Source organism: Phoca vitulina, unplaced genomic scaffold (assembly GCF_004348235.1).
Source record: "Phoca vitulina isolate PV1807 unplaced genomic scaffold, GSC_HSeal_1.0 scaffold7, whole genome shotgun sequence".
Classification (NCBI taxonomy): Eukaryota; Metazoa; Chordata; class Mammalia; order Carnivora; family Phocidae; genus Phoca; species Phoca vitulina.
The window spans coordinates 47617346-47629863 of record NW_022589710.1 but is presented as its reverse complement, the minus strand read 5'-3'; the positions used below and the strand labels follow the sequence as shown (position 1 = coordinate 47629863).

At 42.0% G+C, this 12518-nt stretch overlaps 1 pseudogene; it reads right to left on the bottom strand.

Moving 5' to 3' along the window:
• Positions 1-10861: 10861 nt before the first annotated feature.
• Positions 10862-11149, bottom strand: LOC116632761 (annotated as a pseudogene).
• Between the last annotated feature and the right edge of the window lie 1369 nt (positions 11150-12518).

Genomic DNA, 12518 nt, shown 5'->3' with positions numbered 1-12518 from the left:
CTCCCGCCCCGCCCGCGCGCCCTTCTCGGAATCGCTCTGTGCCCCCCAGTCCCCCCTCCCAGCTGTGGCGTTTATCTGGGCGGCCACGTGGGAAGCCGGGGACCCTGGGGGCAGCGTTCCGGCCTCCACGCCGCCGTGTTCTCGTCTCTGTGGGGTAACAGCATTAAGGCTGACCCCAATCTGTTGCAGTGACCTTGTCTCGACAGAAACGTTTGCTCCCAGCGACTGCCAGGGAACGCACACAAACACACGTCCTGGGGGGGGGGGGACTTCGGCCTAAAATCTGCATAAGTCCTTGGCTTTCCCTCTTGGGGGGCGGGGGCGGGGAGGTTCGAGGCGCGTCCAGTCCTACCCTCTGTTTTCTCGGTGACAGCTTTTTCCTTCTCCAGGGCCACTCCTTTCCTTCCTTCTTATTTCCCGGGCCACCTCTCTCCTTCACTCCTCATTCAAGGAAAGTCTTTAAGGGATTGAATTTTGACTCGAGGAATTTCTCAGCTACCCCCCGGAGATAGCTCATCCCTCTTCCAGCTTTTTCACTTGCTGCCAGAATCTTTTCATCTCTCAGGCTCCTTCCCGCCCACTCTCTAACATACTTAACCTGGCTTTTATCTCCCTTCCTTTTTTGCTCAGCCGATAAGGTAGATAGTTAGGGGTATCTTTTAGCCCATGCCTCCCCTTTCTCTGGGAATCTCAAACACACACGGAGGGGCCCTTGGTAGCCGTGTTCCAGCGTGTGACTTTGCCCCTAGGGTGCCAGGGAAATACAGGACCCACAACGGGGTCAAGCCTCCCCTCTCTTCTAGACTTTGGAATTGAGCTTGAGATGCTGTTGCAGCCTGAGCTGGTCTCTTAGATGCAGGAAATGCAGACGTGGAAGGCTTTGCTGTGTGAATGTTGCATCAGTGAAAACTGCTCTGTAGAAACAATGAAGAAAGACACACGTTCTCAGAGAGGAGGGTGGAAGAGAGAGTTAACTGCCTAGGAGTGTGACAACTTTCCAGTTCCTGCTTCCTGTTGGGAGAGCAGCTGCCCTTGGCTTCCTTGGTATTCACTATGAGTGTGGTGTAAGTCTGTCACTATGAGTGTGGTGTAAGTCTGACACCACGAGTGTGATGTTAAGTCTGTAGGAGTTTGGATGTATTTGACTGCAGGTAAGAGATAACCTAAGTGACCATGGCTTGAGCCATTAGGACACATTGTTTCCTTAAGAAGTCTGAAGGCAGGCAGAGCTAGGGTGTGTTCTGTTCAGCCATATCATCAAGGACCCAGACTCCTTCATCTTTTGGCTATGCCATTCAGCATGTCGACTTTGCATTCTGTGCTTGTTTCTTCATGGTCTCGGTATGGCTTCCATGGCTCCAGATGTCATGTCCTCACATCATTGCATCAAGTAAGAAGGAAGGGAGCAGATGGAAAGAGGCTTAGTTTTTGTTAATGAAAAAAATCCCTCCTTCTTAGAGTCTCCATAGAAGTTCTTATATCTTATTGGCTAGAACTATTTCATATATTTACTCTACCTGCAACACAGGCTGGAAACATGAGTACCTGGCAAAGAAAAGGGAATTGGATTTCCATGATTATGATTCATAGAGCTGGCAGGACATCTGTTTCTCCGAGATCAAGGAATTTCCTTTCTGTACCTGAACAAAATTAGCAGGGGAAAAGGGGGGAAAGGATTTGGTGTTGCTTTATTATTTTTTTTAATTTAAGTTTTTTATTTATTTAAGTAACCTCTACACTTACTAACATAGGGCTCCAACTCATGACTCCAACCAAGATCAAGAGTCACACACTGTTCCAACTGAGCCAGGTGGGTGCCCCTGGGTGTTGCTTTAAAACAAAGACTGTTGGCAACACCTTTTCAAAACGTCCTGTTCCATTTAAGCTAATTTGATTGTGTCTGTTATTTGTAACCAAAAGAATCTTGACTACTCTAAAAAGGAATGTCTCCTCATTTCTCTGGTTTACCTAATCACTCTTGGCCTCCTGCCCCATCCTTTACCCCTTCCCAGGGAGGTGGAGTCAGGTACCTGGTTGGCATGGAATAGATTTCTCCACTGGATGGGAGGGATTTATCAATGGTCTGGCTTGGGGGGTCTGGTCTCTTTCTTTCTTTTTCCACTGGGACCAGTGGGAGTGAGTAAAATGCATACACGTTGCAGACTCAAACTTTCCCTTAGGTGGGTTGCCCAAGGTCTAGACTGAAGGTTAGGAGTTTGCTGTCACACTCAAGCCACATGCTCCCAGACCCCTTCTAACAGTAATAAAGGTGATATTTTGTCAGGTGACATCTTTGTCAGTTACATAATTGTAGGACCTAGTACAAAATCGGAAGTACCAAGAATTGCAAGAAAGTACCAAGAATTGCAAGACAGTGATGGCAAAGCATTAACCCAAGTGCAACTCACATGGGCCCCAAGCCCACCAATCCAACCCTGCACTTTCACCCTTTTGTCTTATTTCTCAGTTTGTTCAGAACTTCAATAAGAATAAGAGTATTATTTATCGGGCCCCTTTGAATCCCACCAATACCTAACATAAATTTTCAGAAGCTACCCCGTTCCTTCCCTTGTCCATCCTCCAGTGTGTTCATGCACATGCCTACACAGTTCTCCAACTCATGTCAACATAGCTTCCAATCACCCCTATAGTTTCAGATCTTCATCAAAATTACAGAAATGAATATACAGAATATTGGCTTTGGCATATACAGACTTGGGTTCTGATTTTCCCTCCACTGTTCACTAGCATAAGGGATTTGAGTCAGTTACTGATCCTCCCAAGAGATCCAGTTTCCTCATTTGCAAGGTGAGGCCAATGACAATGTATGTTAGGTTCTTGGCACACTAGAGAAAGTGAATAGTTTTTGAAGGAATATCATAGTCATATCTATTCATCTCTTCCCTCTTTCCTTCTTTCCTTCCTTCCTTTTATTAAACTGTCATCAAGTGCTCCATTGTCCAGGCACTGAGGTAGGTGTTGAAATTACACGATTTATAAAACACAATCCCTTCCCCTTCAATGAAGAGGACATTATTCCTGTGAGAGTTGTTTTTTTTTAAAATAAAGTGTCTTAGGTTGTTTGTTTTTTTTAAGATTTTATTTATTTATTTGACAGAGAGAGAGAGTGCGCGCATAAGCAGGCAGAGGGGCAGGCGGAGGGGCAGGCCGAGGGAGAGGGAGAAGCAGGCTCCCCGCTGAGCAGAGAGCCCCGACTCGGGACTCAATCCCAGGATCCTGGGATCATGACCTGAGCTGAAGGCAGATGCCTAACTGACTGAGCCACCCAGGCGCCCCATTAGGTTTTGTTTTTTAAAGCTTTATTGAGATGTAATTTATATACCTTAAACTTCAACACCTATAGTATACAATGCAGTGGTTTTAGTATTTACAGACTTGCACAACCATTACCATCATTTAATTTTAGAACATCTTCATGGTCCCAGATAGAAACCTTGCATCCATCAGTATTCAGTCCCAATCCCACCTTCCTCCCCTCACCCTCCCCCCACCCCATGCCCCAGCCTAAGGCAATCACTAATTTATTTTCTGTCTCTGATTTGCCTGTTCTGGACCAATATGTAGTCTTTTTATCTGGCTTTTCTCACTTAGCATAATGTTTTCAAGTTTCATGTATGTTGCAGCATGTGTATTTCATTCCTTTTTATTCCATTTTATGGATAGATGACCCTTTGTTTATCCATTCATCAGGTGATACGTACATTTGAGTTGTTTCTACATTTTAGATATTATGCATAATGCTGCTATGAAGATTTGAATACAAGTTTTTATGTTGGCATATGTTTTCATCTCTCCTGGGTAGGTCCCTAGAGGAAAGGAATTGTATAATCATATACTAACTCTATATTTAACATTTTGAAGACCTGCCAAATTGTTTTACAAAGCTACTGCACCATTCTCCATTCCCACCAGCAATGTATGAGGATTCCAATTCCTCCACATCCTCACTAACATTTGTTGTGTGGCTTTTAATTTTAGCTATCCTAGTGGGTATGACCTGGTATCTCATTGTGGTTTTGACTGACATTTCCTAAACGACTAATGAAGTTGAGTGTGTTTCCATTAGCTTACTAGTCATTTGCTTTTCTTTCTTTCTTTCTTTCTTTTTTCTTTTTCTTTTGATCCCTTTATTTTCTTGGTTCTGGAATTTTTTTAATTAGGTGTTTTGGATAAATGTCTATTCAAGTCCTTCGCCCATTTGAAAATAGGGTGCTTTTTTTTAGTTGTCTTTTTATTATTAAGTTATGAGAGTTCTTTACATATGTGATACAAGTCTCTTATCAGATATATGATTTCCAAATAAATATTTTCTTCCATTCTATGGGTTGTTTTTTTACTTTAATTTTTTTTTTTTTTTTAAAGTAGGCTCCACACCTAGCATGGAGCCCAACATGGGGCTTGAACTCACAACACTGGGATCAAGACCTGAGCTGAGATCAAGAGTCAGACATTTAACTGACTGGACCACCCAGGTACCCTGTTTTCTCACTTTCTTAATGGTGTCCTTCAGAGAACAAAAGTTCTTAAATTTGATGAAATCCAACGTATATATTTTTACTTTGGTTGCTTATGCTTTTGGTGTCTTATCTAAAACCATTGCCTAATCCATGGATGTGAAGATTTATACCTATATTTTCTTCTAAGAATTTTATAGTATTAGTGCTTACTTTTAGGTCCTTGATACATTTGACTTAATTTTTGTATGTGGTTAGGGGTCTAATTTCATTATTTTGCATGTGGATATCTAGTTGTACCAGCACCATTTGTTGAAAAGATCATTCTTTCCATCCTTCAGTTGTCCAGGCACTCTTGTTGAAAATCAAGTGATCGTCAGTATCAGGGTTTACTTCTGGATTCTGAGTTTTATTCCATTGTTTATGCCTATTCTAATGCTAGCACACTGTCTTGATTATTGCAGCTGTATAGTAAAGTTTTGAAATCAGGCAGTGTAAGTCCTCTAATTTTGTTCTTCTTTATCAAGGCTGTTTTGACTGTCTGGGTGCCTTGCCATTCCCTAGGAATTTTAGGATCAGCTTGTCAATGTCTCCAAAAAACACAGCTGGGATTTAGATGGAGAGGGCACTGAATCAGCAGCGTCATCTTCACAATAGTAAGTCTTTCAACCCCTGAAATGGGATATCTTTGCATTATTTAGATTACATTTTTTCAGTAATATTTTGTAGTTTTCAGTGTATAAACCTTGCACTTTTCTGTTAATTTTTTTTAAAGATTTATTTATATGAGAGAGTGGGATTCTCTCATATAAAGGGAGAGAGAGAGGGAGAGAGAGGTAGAGGGAGAGAGAGAATCCTGAAGCAGACTCCCCTCTGGGTGCTGAGCCCAACTCGGGGCTCAGTCCCAGGATCCTGAGATCATGATGTGAGCTGAAATCAAGAGTCACTCACTTAAGTAATTGAGCCACCCAAGTGCCCCTTTTGTTAATTGTTTTTTTCTATTTTAGTCTTTGATGGGCTGTTGTTTAATAGAATTGTTTTCTTAATTTCATTTTGAGAATGTTTATTGCTAGAATATAGAAATACTATTGATTTTTGTTTATTAACCTTATATCCCGAAACCTTTGTATTTAACTTATCTATTAATACTGACCATTTGTTAGTGTATCCTTGGTATTTTCTATGTATAAGATTGTGTCACCAGCAAATAGAGCAAATATACTTCCTCCTTTCTAATCTGGATGACTTTTATTTCATTTTGTTGCAGAAGGAGTGGGAAAGAGAATCTCAAGCGGACTCCCCACTGCGGAGCCCACTGCAGGGCTTGATCTCACAACCCTGAGATGGTGACCCTAGCCAAAATCAAGAGTCGGATGTTCAACTGACTGAGCCACCCAGGCGTCCCTGTCCTTTATTCTATTAAAATAAAGTATTATGTAAATTTTTTAAAATGTTAAACATTAAAACAAACTTATAGTCCCACTCTGTCATTAGCTTTTTAATTATTATAATTATAAATAGATTCTTTTTTAAACACTGAAAAGTAGAAACAAAATTTTTAAAAACTGAAAAGTAGGGGAGCACCTGGGTGGTTCAGTCCATTAAGTGTCTGCCTTCAGCTCAGGTCATGATCCCAGGGTCCTGGGATTGAGCCCCACGTCAGGCTCCCTGCTCAGTGGGGAGTCTGCTTCTCTCTCTCCCTCTGCCTCTACCCCACCCCGTTGGGCTTGCTCTCTCTCTCTCAAATAAATAAATAAAATCTTTAAAAAAAAAACCAACCAACAACTGAAAAGTAGGAATACATTGAATCATCACAACCTGAACACAGAATTCTTGGGTCTGATTCTTTGGGATACAGATGCATGAAAAGATACATAAGTAACCCGACAAATTAACTGAGTATGTTTCACTAGTTTCTATTAGTGGATGAGAAAACAAACGTAAGTGGGTACACAAATACCTTGAATATAAAATGACACATGTTGAGTGCTATACTTCATTACGGGACTGTAGCATGAAAACTACTCTAGGATTCTGCTCCAGAAAAAACAAGCAGCTGTGTTGTCCGCCCACATTCTAGGCTGTTTTGTATCTCGGTGACTGCTCGTGCTGCGCATTTTGCCCCAAATTTTCTTCCCATCTTTCTTTCACTATTTTTTTTTCTTGCTTATTATTCCTGGAAGGTCATATTTCAATATATATTATTAGTGGTTTTAATTTCTTCCCCTTTTCTCTTCCCCTTTTCTTTTGTTTATATTATATTCTAACTTTCCTATATTAAATATATGTTGCTTTTGTAATAGAAACAAACATTACTTAAAAAAAAAAAAAGAGAGATGGGGTGCCTGGGTGGCTCAGTTGGTTAAGCGACTGCCTTCGGCTCAGGTCATGATCCTGGAGTCCCGGGATTGAGTCCCGCATCGGGCTCCCTGCTCAGCAGGGAGTCTGCTTCTCCCTCTGACCCTCCCCCCTCTCATGTGCTCTCTCTCTCCTCTCATCCTCTCTCTCAAATAAATAAATAAAATCTTTTAAAAAAAGAAAAAGAGAGAGAGAGTCCACCTGGGGGTCCGCAAGAGCTGCGTCTGGAGTGCCCAAGGAGCTAGGTGTCAGAATGTCGGAAGCAGGGCCTGTGACTTGAGACAGAGCAGTGCACGGGGGCATCACAGGCACCAATTGCTCCTCCTTTGCACTCTTCCATTGTCTTATTTTTATTTTTTTTTTAAGATTTTATTTCTAAGTAATCCCTACACCCGATGTGGGGCTCAAACTCACAACCCCAAGGTCAAGTGTCGCATGCTCTTCCAACTGAGCCAGCCGGGTGCCCCTCTTTCATTGTCTTAAACAACAGCTCAGGGTTTCTGTTACATAAAATTTAGATAATGCAAACTAGTGTATTGACAGAAAGGGATGGAGAAAGGTGGTGAAGGAGGGAGGGATTCCAAGATGTACTTTGAGGCTGTTGGAATATTTTCATTATTTGGATTGTGGAGATGATTTCACAGGTGTGTACATATGTCAAATCTCATCTTACAGTTAAATATATATAGTTTACATGATGTCAATTATACATCAATAATGTTGTAAAAAAGTTCTCCTGAGGGACAGTAATACTTAGGGTGCTTTAAGTTCCAACTTAAAAAAAATTCAAGTGGCATAAACAATTAAGGAAAATTTCTTGCCTCAGTATAACTGAAATATCTAGATGTAAGCTTCAGGCATGGTTTGATCAGAGCACCCCCTCCACATGTCCGTGAGCCACTCTGCTCACTTCCTGATGTTGGCTTCATCCTTACACAAGTTTTCTTTCTGGTAGCCAAATGGCTGCAGCAGTTGTAAGCTTCACATTCATATAGCACACCTTCCAGGAGAATAGATAGGTTTCCTTCCTCCACTCATTGAACCCAAATCTCCAGTCTTACCACGACTGAATCAACTAAGCTTTGTATGTCCGTATATCTGTCACCGTGGCAAGGGCCTGGGCAATAGTTAACCCCACTCTAAATATATGACTACTAACCAGTGAAGGAAGAGTGGAATGGATGATAGAGAAGTAACCCATTGAAATGTGAGCTATGGGTTGGCAAATCAATATGGAATGGTCAACATGAGGAAAGTCAAGATTGGATTGAGAGCTCCTGGCTGGTTAGTGGGTAGACTCTTGATCTCAGGCTGCTGAGTTCAAGCTCCATGTTGGGCATGGAGCCTACTTAAAAAAAAATAGATATGCAAATCTCATCACTCCATAGGATACATATGCCACCCTGCCTAGGAATGAATGAACCTTCTAACTTATGTCATTTTTCTCTAAACTTTTTTTTTAACTGAGCTATCCTTTACATATACAATTCAATTATATCATTTAAAACTGACAATACATAACATATTCAGAGCTAGTATGGTTGTCTATGAGTCCTCTGTCATCATTTATGCTCCCTGTGAGAGTAAATTCTCGGTTTGTAGAGATGATATTTCTATTTTTCTGATACAACTACATACACAGAGGTTGTTTATTAATTGCTTTGGGATGATGATTTGGTGAAGATGAAAATGATAAGATACCAATCACTTTAATCAGTTTAAATAAATATAAATTTGGAGTAAATTTTGGAGGTTGGATTTGGGGAGGAGGGAAAGTCTAAAATCGGTATTTCTTAATAATGTTTTCTAAAAGTGGTGAGAATCTCCTAGGCATTCTTACCTCCTGCTGCTTGTTGTTATCGTCATATCCAACATGAGCAGTATATCTGTTGTTTATGCCTGCCCAGCACCCATTTTTTCTGGAAACAGCACCTATCTCTCCCATTCCAGAAACCATTGGTCTCCCCTTCTCAGAGCTCTTGCTTCAGACCTGAGGGAGTGAGTGGGCACAAGACTCAGGCATGGCCAATCAATTCAACATCTGCCTGAGGCATGTGACCTGAGCTGGGCCAATGGGAACTTCGCTAGGACCCTCACTCAGACTCCAGAAAGGAAGCACTCTCTCTCAGCTGAGATTTTAAGGCTGGTTGAACGCAAGCTTGCCAGCCATGAGCCCTCTTTACCATGACATGTGTGACCCCTTATGTGTGAATGAAGCCAACTCAGAGGGACGCCTTATGTGTGAATGAAGCCAACTCAGAGGGATGCCAAGCCAAGAATGGAGATGGATTCCTGATGGCATGGTTTGAGCACATGAATCCAGTTAGAGCTATCCCCTACTCTTTTTGGTTATGTGAGCCAATAAATCTCCTTTATACTTAATCCAGTTTGAATTCAGTTTCAAAACTTGCAACTCAAAAAGCTTTGACTAATAGCACCACCATTATAATGGTTATCTGCAGCACCCACCCCTTCTTCCTGGAGCCAGAAGCAAAAGTCCACTTCCTGAAGCAGAACCTCAGATGACTGCGACAGTCAACTGAGTGAATACCCACAGGAAGTCCAGGGTGGCAGTGTGGGGTGTGGTGGTTGAGTGGGAGGCTTGGAGGTGCTTCTAGGGCAGAGGAAACACACACGCAGATAGCTACCATTGAGACACAGGCTCTACCTGCCTGTTCCTGGAGCACTCATCTGTCTTCTCTCCCAGCTCCAACTGCAAATACTTTGATAGACACAGATTTTTTTTTTTTAAGATTTTATTTATTTATTTGAGAGAGAGAAAGAGAGAGAGCATAAGCAAGGGGACCTGCAGGCAGAGGGAGAGGGAGAAGCTGACCTCCTGCTGAGCAGGCAGCCTGATGAGGGTCTCTATCCCAGGATCCTGAGATCATGACCTGAGCCAAAGGCAGACCCTTAACCGATTGAGCCACCCAGGAGTCCCTTGTTAGACACAGATTAAAATCACTCTACTGGGTGCTTTGCAGGCACCCCGAGCCAATCAGGAACCACCATTCCTATTAAAGTTTCATATTTGCATGCAATCATTCCTTTAAACAGCCCAGGCTTTAAAATAATAATGCAATTCTAAGCTCTTGTCCCCAGGGCCTACTCAGTTTTGTGGGTGCAAATATTGCCACTGAAAATGGTCCAAAAATGTTATCCAAGATTTTCTGGCAAAAGTAGGGCCAGAAACTCAGGGAGAGAATCAGACTCTTTCACTCACTGTATTAGGTTAGGAGTAGTAAAAAGGGAAATAACAAACCCATTTCTTGTCAATCAAGACCATAAGCAAGGGCAGAGATTATGTTTCTTTCTGTTTGTCATTCCATTTTTTTTTCTCATTTTCAAGTTTATACTCTTTTTGTTTTTCAAAAAGGAAATAAACCAGCATATATATTTGTGAGTACAGAAAGGAAACCATTTTGCTAGGGAATGGTTTTCTGATAATATCTATATAAGAGGCTGAAGCTGTGAACATTCACCATGTCAGTATTGAGAAGCTATGCAGAGTATTACCATATGGAGTCACCACTTCACAGAGGCCCATGTGTCCCCTCACTAAACAGGCATGACTCCACATTCTGACTTCCCGTCATGGGTCTCCCTAGGAACTCTGCTGCACACAATGTAAAGATAAAACCTAACATTCTTTATTTATTTTTTTAAACCTAACACTCTTTAAAAAAAAAAAATCAAATCTTTAAGAATAAAAAGGGGGGACACCTGACTGGCTCAGTGGGGCCAGCAACTCTTAATCTTGGGGTTGTGAGTTTGAGCCCCACATTGGGTGTAGAAATTACTTTTAAAAAACCTTTATAAAGAAAAAAACAAAACCTAACACTCTTGGGGGAAAATGAGATCTAAAAGGAACAATAATTTTTCAAAATAACCTGGGAAACATCAGGATGAGATGTTTCCATCAAGGAAGGCATTCTGGAAGCTCCTTTTTAAGTCACAGCACTTAACCATAAATCCTCAGGTGACAAGGTCAATCCTGGACGACCCAGCGGAAGGTTGTCTTTTTGCCATTAGAAGTTAGTTTTTGCCTCTGGTTTTCCATCGATCAAATCAAATCCCAGTTTTTCCAGGGGTTTTTGTGCCATCAGCCGCCTCTCCATTCTGCATTCTAAATAGTCTTTTGATTCATTTCTGCACATTTCTGCACAAAGCATTTTTGACTTTATTGTCAGGGAGATACTCGATGAATTTCTCTTTAAAGCTTTTACGTTCACCAAAGTGATCCAGTGGGAAGCTGCCCTTGTCTGGTGCTGTGGCTGGAAGCTCTTGTACCCAAAATTCATGGCTGTTGACCTCATTGTATTTTTTTTTTTTTTAATTAAACTCTATCCCTAACATGGGGCTCGAACTCACAACCCTAAGATCGAGAGTCACATGCTCTACCAACTAAGCCAGCCAGACGCCCTATCATTGTATTTGTAGTACCTGATGTAATAACATGATGCCCAGAAAAAGTATTTGTCGAACGACTGGCCAAATACAAAAATGAATGAACAAGCATGAAAAGTTTGGAAAGGAGGGCGCCTGGGTGGTTCAGTCAGTCAGTGAAGCGTCTGCCTTCAGCTCAGGTCATGATCCCAGGGTCTTGGGATCAAGCCCTGTGTCGGGCTCCCTGCTCAGTGGGGAGTCTGCTTCTCCCTCTACCCTTCCCTTCTGCTTGTGCTTTCTCTCTCTCTCTCTCAAATAAATAAATAAAATCTTTAAAAAAAAAAAAAAAGAAAGAAAGAAAAGCTTGGAAAGGAAAGACCAAGTGATGATCTCAGGGCCAGGATCAAATAATTACCTCTGAGTTATCCAGCCCTAGTTTTTGTACTGAAGCAGAGTACCTCTAAAGGGCCCCTTTTCCCTTATGAATCTTCTGCAGTTTTAACTGATGTTCATCATTTCTTCCTGCCCAGCGTCCACTCCCTTTTTCTACGAGGTCCCCAATTTCCTTTTGGGAAATCACCTCTCTTCATTTTGCACCCTCTTTTTGGGAGGGTGAATTTTGGAAAGCAACTCTCACCATGAAAGGTAAAAGAACCTTATCCTTCTGTTTGCCCCCCTTCAGCCCCTCCACATATGGACCCATGTGACCTAAACTCAGCCAATCAGATGCTCTCTCCTGGGACTTTAACTCTTGGGCAAGTGACCCAAGATGGTAAATGTGGTTGGAGCTCATTTCTTTTGGTGGTGGTATACTCATCAGAGAGTTTCTGCCATAAACCCTCCTGAGGCCCTTGCTGCCCAGCCCTCTGGAGATCCTCTTACTCCTGACTTTTTCTAAGCCCGGTCCTCCAGCCTTCAGCCATGTCACTGAGCTGCTAATAACCTTCCAATAAATGAACTTGTATCCATGCAACCAAGACCCCTGATGGGGCAGGCTGCCTGCTTCTCTGGCTAAATAGCCTGCTTTCTCTCACTTCATTTCTCTTCCTAGGCAGTCTTGCATGGCTCTTCAAAAATGCTATACTGGGGGTGCCTGGCTGGCCCAGTCAGTAAAGCAGGCAACTCTTGATCTCAGGGTCGTGAGTTCAAGCCCCACGTTGGCCACAGAGTTTACTTAAAAAAAAATTTTTTTTTAATGCTATATTGGAATACTTCAATACTCCTTCAATACTCCTTCCAAGTGATTGTTATTTGTTCTATTCATTTCCAGGTTCTAGCTCCTTGTAGCAGACAACGATA